Source organism: Solanum pennellii, chromosome 3 (genome assembly GCF_001406875.1).
Source record: "Solanum pennellii chromosome 3, SPENNV200".
Lineage (NCBI taxonomy): Eukaryota > Viridiplantae > Streptophyta > Magnoliopsida > Solanales > Solanaceae > Solanum > Solanum pennellii.
Window position 1 is genome coordinate 17,666,478 of NC_028639.1, and position 8,198 is coordinate 17,674,675.

The 8,198-nt window shown below is 30.7% G+C and overlaps 1 pseudogene; it reads left to right on the forward strand.

Moving 5' to 3' along the window:
* Window positions 1–6,181: 6,181 nt before the first annotated feature.
* Window positions 6,182–7,512, forward strand: LOC107013238 (annotated as a pseudogene).
* Window positions 7,513–8,198: the final 686 nt, after the last annotated feature.

Below are 8,198 nucleotides of genomic sequence, written 5' to 3' on the forward strand. Positions count from 1 at the left end.
TCTTAGCCAGTTTTTCCAGAAATAAATCTGCTGCTCAAAACGACTAAACAGGTCGTTACAGGGGCGTACAAAATTGAATCAAAACAATCAAATTTCAAATCAAGTCAAACCGAGAAAAAAAATCGATTAGTGGTTGGTTTGACTTGGTTTTGTGTTGAAAAAAATCCGACTATATTTGGATTGATTTGGTTTTAACTAAAAAAAATCAACTCGAGACCAAATCAACCCGAAATGTACATATATTTAAAAAAATTATATATAAATATATTTACTTTGATATAATATTTAAATATTTGTTATACTTTTTCATAGTTTTTTATCTTTTCATATAGAGATAATTCACAAGTACCCCCTCAACCTATGCCCGAAATCTCAGAGACACACTTATACTGTACTAAGGTCCTATTACCTCACTGAACTTATTTTGTTAATAATTTTCTATCCCTTTTTGGCCTACGTGACACTATCTTGTGGGCCCAATGCTGGTTGCCTTTTTTTTCAAGCTACTGCCACGTAGGTCGAACAGCGGTTGAAAATTACTTATAAAATAAGTTCAGGTGGGTAATAGGACCTTAGTATAGTATAAGTGTGTCTTTGTGATTTCGGACATAGGTTGAGGGGGTACTTGTCCATTTTCCCTTTAATATATTATTTCAAGTTTGAAACTTAGAATTTTGAATGGTTCCCATATAAATTATAGTCCTAAATGTCGGTAATTACAATAAAATTTAAATCAAAATCAAATTAATACTAATGCAAAAAGAAAATCAATTTAACACTAAGAATGACAATAACATTGAATATTTGTTCTTTGATTTTACATTGGTTTAGACAATTAAAATATATAATCTAATTTTAATTTCCTCGAGTAACTAATACTTATTAAAATTATTGTACCATGATTCTCCTCCTCTTCCCTCCCTCCTCCTCCTCCTCCTCCTCCTTATATTATTATAAAACACCTTAGATAGTTGTATTTTGGTAGGACTGAAGAAATATTTGAAGTATATTTAATTTATATGTTTGTATGAATACTTTAGCGGAAAAATCCGAAAAACCCCAAAAAATTCGGAAAAAACCCGAGGTTGAAAAGCCCACGTTTTATTGTTTTGGTTTATAGATTTAAAAATCTGATACAAATGATTTGGTTTGATATTTGAAAAACTCGAACCAACCCGACCATGTACACCTTCCGTTTCAAAATGATGACCTAGTTTGACTTGATGGAGTTTAAGAAAAGATTGAAAACTTTTTAATCTTGTGGTTCTAAATTAAAGTAATGTCAAATGTACCAAAATTCTCTTAAATCTTGTGGTCTTAAACATACCACGTTGAAAGTTAAAGTTAAAGTGTTGCCAAAAAAGGAAAGGGTTCATTTTTTTTTGAAACAAACTACAAATGAAATAGGGACATTCTTTTTGAAACGGATGGAGTATATGATAGTTTGTTACACAATTCAGGATTCAAAACATCTTCTCATGCATATAACATTTTACTGCGCAAGTAGATATATACATAAATTTGGCAACCACTCTACTCCCAAATGAGCAAGGTATATTTAATTGATCACTAGATTACACCTTTACATGCTAAAATAGTTGTCCTTCTTTATCAACATTTAATGTATATATTTGATTCATCACTATATAATATTATCACATATGTTATTTAGCATATATAATTTATGACTCGTGTAATTTATTAATCAACTATATAAACTACTAATATTACTATCTAAGAAATGTGAATAAGCAAGCAAAACTCCATCAACGTGTTTGCGTGCTTGCTTAGTTATATTCCTTCATGGTCCACTTCAATTGTCATTCAATACACAAAGATAAGTTTTTCACATTTATTCTCTAGCCGGCCCACTTTTCTTGCCAGTTTTACCGTCAATTTTAAGTTTTAACACATAGTACTTAGTACAATTATTTGGGGCCCACTTCAATTAGTACCTCCAATAGTAAATTCTTCAAATGTCATTCTTGTGAATGTAATCTTTATTTGCTAATAAAAATTTTGTTGATTCTCAAAATTCTATTCTGCCTCATAAAATGAGACTGAAAAAGTAACATACATTATTTGAAAATGACCTAAAATTTTGTCACGCCCCAAGCCTACACCTTGGGTATGACCGACACTTAATGATCATTGCTCGCCTCAAGCGGACCCTTGGTCTGACTTACTTAACTCACTTAAATACAACAATCAATAACTTCATGATCAAAGAACTGAAGTAAACTAAATAATAAGATAACTGGAAATGTTTTAAAGATTTAAAATTCAACTTGGCTAAAATGGCAAACTAAGTCTTTAACGTAAGAAGTATAATGCAGAGACAACTGAACTACTAACTGTCAATGAAGCCTCTAAAATGATTGAGATGAATGTTGGGACAAACCCCACAACATCCTAATGAACTAACTAGAAATCAATAAAAGATGTCCTCCGGAATGCAAGGAGGCTCACCAATTGACTCTGGATTGCTCAACTGTATCAACGGTGCGCTGGATGCCGATCATCATTACATCCGTCTTCATCATGATACAATGCAGAACAACTGGCATCAGTACATTGAATGTACGTGTATGCGAGTTGGAATGCTGAAACAACTTAAGCTTGAAAAGTGTAAGAAGAAACACTTACCTTAGCTCTGCTCAACTCATGAATAACATAACTCAATATAACTGACTAATTTCAATATAAAACAATTTAAAAGCAAGTGCAATATAAAGAAAAGTTATTTGAAAACATCTTGTAAACTCTGAACGTATACAAGGATACAATTAAATCTGAGATGTACATAAAAATACAAATAAACTAATGTGTATATATATATACATTTAATTTCTGTTGGAGTTTCTCTAACTGACAACCATTACTTAAGAGCTATAGTGATGTGCAACGATCTACCTCACGCTGCCAGCGCATCCTATACTCTATCAAAATGTATAAGACCTGAGTTGCCTAATGGATCCACATCCTATACTCTGCCAAATGTATAAGACCTGAACTGCCTAATGGATCCACTAGTCTACTGTGAAAAGGATTCATCTAAAAAGTATGACCCTTGTCTACCCATGGTGACTACATGGTTTTATGGAGATGTGAGTTATTTGAACTCATGCTCGTCCCCAATTTGGTGCTCAATACTACTCCCAAAATACACTGACTCTTATGTTATTAAAACATACTGGTTCTGTGATTTGAGATTATTGCTAAAAAGCTTAGCTCAAAGGCTATCTTGGAAATCTCAGTTTTTCTGCTTGCTTCATTTAGAAAGCTATTACTCTTTTCTGAAAACAAGTCCGAAGGCTCTTTGAAAATCTCGATTTCCCTTCTTTTTAAATGTGAAAATATTTTTTATACTTCTTTAGGAATACTTAGTCCCCATATACTGCTTTGAAGAAAAGACTTCTCCTTACTCTGAACTGAATTCAAACTTAAGTCTTAAAACAACATTAAAATATTTTTGAAGACTTATGAAACTTGAAATGAACATCTTCTTCTTATCTTTACTCCTTAGTCAACCTCAACCTGATCTTTAAGTATTAAAACAAACTTTAAAAAAAACATTTGTAAAAGACTTCTTGAAAGAACTCTAAAACTTTCTAGACTTGGCTCTAAACTTCCCTTGAATTTGAAGTTATGGATTCAAGGTTGTAATTCATGTTTCTGGATGATTTCTATATGATTAGAAGTCATTAAGAGTTGTTAGAATTATTAAGAAAAGTTAAAACACTTTAGAAAGGCTTAACCGGACCGAATTATGAAATTGAGTGAAAAATGTCGATTCGGGCGCGTCCTGGGCGCGCCGCGCCAGACCCATTGGTTTGAGGCTCCATTTGGGCGCACTACAGGAGCGCCACCCCAGGACCTCTGGCGCAGATGGGGCGCGCCGCGCCTGGCCCTGCCCAGGTGACGCCTCACGAATTTTTTCAACTCGTTTTCTGACCTTATATCATTATAATTCAATTTCTTTTCTCAAATTCACTTAAATTTTATGTACCCACATCATATAACAAGGATCTAACTCAATGAATTCATGAACAACACTTAGATCATCAAAGAACTCCTAAATCTCAACTTATAATAAAAAAGGAAAGCAATTCAAGAACCACATTTAAGAACATTCAGATTCCAAATCTTTTTGGGATCAAAACACGCTAAATCAAACATGTTGGCACGTGTGTGAATGAACTCAACGTTAAGATACACCCACATACCTTTTTAGGGATCATCCCCGACGAAATTCATAAGTTAATTTAACGATCTTGACGAATCTTGGACGTCCTTCTTCTTTCTCCTCTTTCTTCTCTTTTTTTCTCTTCTCTTGAAACCCTAACTCTTTTGGTAGAAGTGTAAACTGATTTAATTCAACTTAGACCCCTAACTTAAATATCAAAAATGAAATAAATCAATAGGATAAGGAAAAGACCAAACTACCCCTTAAAAATACGAATTCTAGCAATTTCCTTATTCTGACAGACCAACTTCCAAAGGGTATAACTTATTCATACGAAGTAATTGCACAAACTTGGCGGCCATTGGAAAGATCGTTTCAAGAGATTTCTAACCATATCTGAAACTACACCTAATTCGTCCTGAGCTAGGAGTTATGACCGTTTGAAGTTGACCAAAAACTCACTTTTCAACTTACTTAAATTTTCAGATTTTTCTAATACTTTTCAAAAATAAGTATTTCCAAATTTTAAACTCCTTTCTAGTTTTTTCTAATTGCGAAGTGCTACAAAATTGCTTAAAATCACAATAATTAACAACTTAAAAGTGTAAATTAGGTATATAGCATTTTATGTAGTCATATTCTCAAGTTATGGCATAAGAGTTTGATTTTCAGTGTATAACATTTAATATATCAAGTTATAGCATTTTTAAAAAAAGAAAATAATGTTAATTTTAAATTTTAAATTTTAAAATTAGATAGTAAAAAAAAATTTAAAAAAATGGATTAATTAATATTAGATAATGTGCGTGAAATTAGTTATTATTAATTAGTGATAACTAATGTGAACATTTTAAGGGATTTGAATTTTTTTTAATTATAGATAGACACCATAAATGTCTCAATTCGTTTTAAATGCTAATAAGCTATGATTTTAATCTTTAAAAAACTCTAATCTGTTATCTTCTTTCCTTAAACGTGCATTGCTTGATTTTTTTCAGAAAGTGAGGATTATTCTGATATTTGAATATTGATCTATTTTATTTTTTTTTGAAAAATAATTAAAATTTGACGTTGAAAACATTTAGATTTGATTTGATGGAGAAAATTGTATCAATTTTAATTAAACATGGTGGCAAGTGGAATTCATCAGGTTAGTTTTTATTTATGATTTGTTATGTTTTAAGTATAAATTACTGGTTGTAATTATTTATATTTTTTTGTTGTCATGTATGGAATGTGTCATTTTTTTTTATTTCTGTTATATTGCAGATGCTGATTTGATGTATTTTTTGTGATACAATTACGATGTGTTTCTGATACTATAAAAAAATATTACGTAATAGTAATTTTCTTCTGATGTGTAATTAAAATGAAGATTGGTGTGATAATTGATTACTGGAGAAAATATAAAATTTACAGATTTTGAATCATTGTGCAGTTTTTATTGTGAAAAAATTATGAACAAAGTCTGACAATTTGTATTAATATTGTTTGAACGTTATATGAAATGTGAATTCCATATTATATTTAAATTGTCAGGTGATAAAATTTTGTATATTGGAGAAATATGAAAATTGTATTATATATGTATGTAATGTATAAATATGTTGTATGAAATATGTATGAAAGCCCATTTTTTTTATTTTGTATATATCAGTGATTGATTTGTTATATATATATGAATTATGTATAAAGTTTGGATTAATTGTGTATTAAATTTTTAATAAATTGTATAAATTGTGTATGAAAGTGCATTTTAGATTGTATGTAGCAGTGAATTATATAGTATTTGTGTATGAATTGATTTTTCATAATTGATATGTTTCATATATATGAATTGTGTATAAATATTGTATTAAGTGTGTATTAAATTGAATTTTTTTTGTTGTATATATCAGTGAATTATATATAAATTGTGTATGAATTTTGTATGAGTAATTTTATAATTTTATTATGTGATGCACTAAATGTAATTTTAATGTTGTGAAACAGGAAAATACGTCGACTTTGAGATGGAGGGCATCCTATATGATACTTCTACTCTTTATATTGGTTTAGTTAATGCTATAGTAACTCAACTTAATATAGAAGAAAATATAAATTCTGTTGAGATAAAATATACTGTTAGCGAAATGTGTCCACCTATTAAAATTCATAATGATGTTGGGGTAAAGGTTTTTCTAGATCAGATGAGGGTGAATTTGGATTTCTTTACAAAATATCCATTATGCATCACTTTGAAAGATCGTGAGCAGTATAACGAAGGTCATGGAGTAATAATTACTGATAGAATAAATTCTGATGTTAGATAATCATAGACTTACATAGATTTATACTCCAACAATTCTATCTGTTTGATCGGAATGGATTTAGACGGAGTTGTCAATGATAATAGTGAAATAGATAATAATATAATATGTGACCATTCCAACCTATTTGTAGCTGATAATCAGATTTATAATAATAAAGAAACCCTTAAGGAGGTTATGAGGCATGTTGGACTTGTTGAAAAATTCAGTTTTCGTGTTGCGCGTTGTAATGCATCCAAGTAAGTGTTCAAAAAAAATTTTTTTTTTTTATTTCACTATATATAACTGTAATGTATATTTTCTTAATTTTGAAACAGTTATCACCTGAATTGTATTTCTAAAACTTGTTCTTGGATGATGAGGGCATCTAGTTTGAATAAATCTAATTTATTCAAAGTTAGGAAGTATATTGCTCAGCACACTTGTTCTGTTAGAGAAAGAGTTTATGCCAAACGTCAAGGGATAACTGACGTTGTAGCTGTCTTGATAATGGAGAAGTATATTGATCCATCTAAGGTATATACTCCAAAAGATATAGCTGATGATATGTTGAAATTGCATGGCGTTTCGTTGACGTACATACAGGCATGGAGAGCTAAAGAAAAAGCAGTAAAGTTGGTACGCGGAGATCCAGCAGATTCGTATACAAAATTACCTGATAATTTCGAAATAAGAATAAATTTAAAGATTACTCATTGAGTTGGACTGTTATGTTTTCGTGTATTCTTTATGTATAAAATATGTATATTTTTTGTATGAATTGGACTGTTATTTTCAGGTTATTTTTACATTTTGGAGCAAACATATCCAGGATCTGTTTTGAAAATAAAAAGGAAAGAAGGTGATTCATTTTTATACACATTTGTTGCGTTAGAAGCTTGTATTAGAGGTTGAGAATATTGTAGGTCAATTGTAGTTGTTGATGGTGCGGCATTAAAATGTTCATATGGTGGTACAATGTTAACTGCAAGCACAATGGATCCTGGAGGTAAATTTTTATCCTATTTAATTTTCTGATTATATAATATAATGATAAAATATATAAATGGTATTTCTGATTTGTGTGATATTTTTTTTAAAATAATGAGCAGGTCATATACTTCCGTTGGCGTATGCGATAGTAGATTCTGAAAACGATGCTTCATGGACTTGGTTCTTTGAGCAGTTTAAAGAAGCATATGGAGTTAGACAAAATATGTGTTTTATGTCGGACCGAAATGAAAGCATATGGAAAGGGACTGCAAATGTATATCCCGAATCAGAACATTATGCATGCATATGGCATCTGTCAGTCAATGTGTTGAAGAATTTCAATATAAATACTGAAGATTTGAAGATTTTGTTCTTTTCATTGGCAAAAGCTTATACAAAACAACAGTTTGAGACAATCATGGGAAGAATAGATCAGATAGATACGCGCATACGACCATACTTGTTTGATATTGGTTATAGCAAATGGTCAAGAGCTTACTCGAATTGTAAGCGCACATGGACCATGACTTCAAACATCGCGGAGTCATTGAATAATGTTAACAGGTTAGCAAGGAGGTTACCGGTGATTTCACTTCTTGAGTTTATGAGGGTAACAATTCAGAGGTGGATTCACAAGCATAATGAGGAGGCTGATAAGACAACATCTGATCTGACAAAAAAAATATGATATTTATCTACAGAAAAGTATTGCGTTGTCGTGCAATATGAGG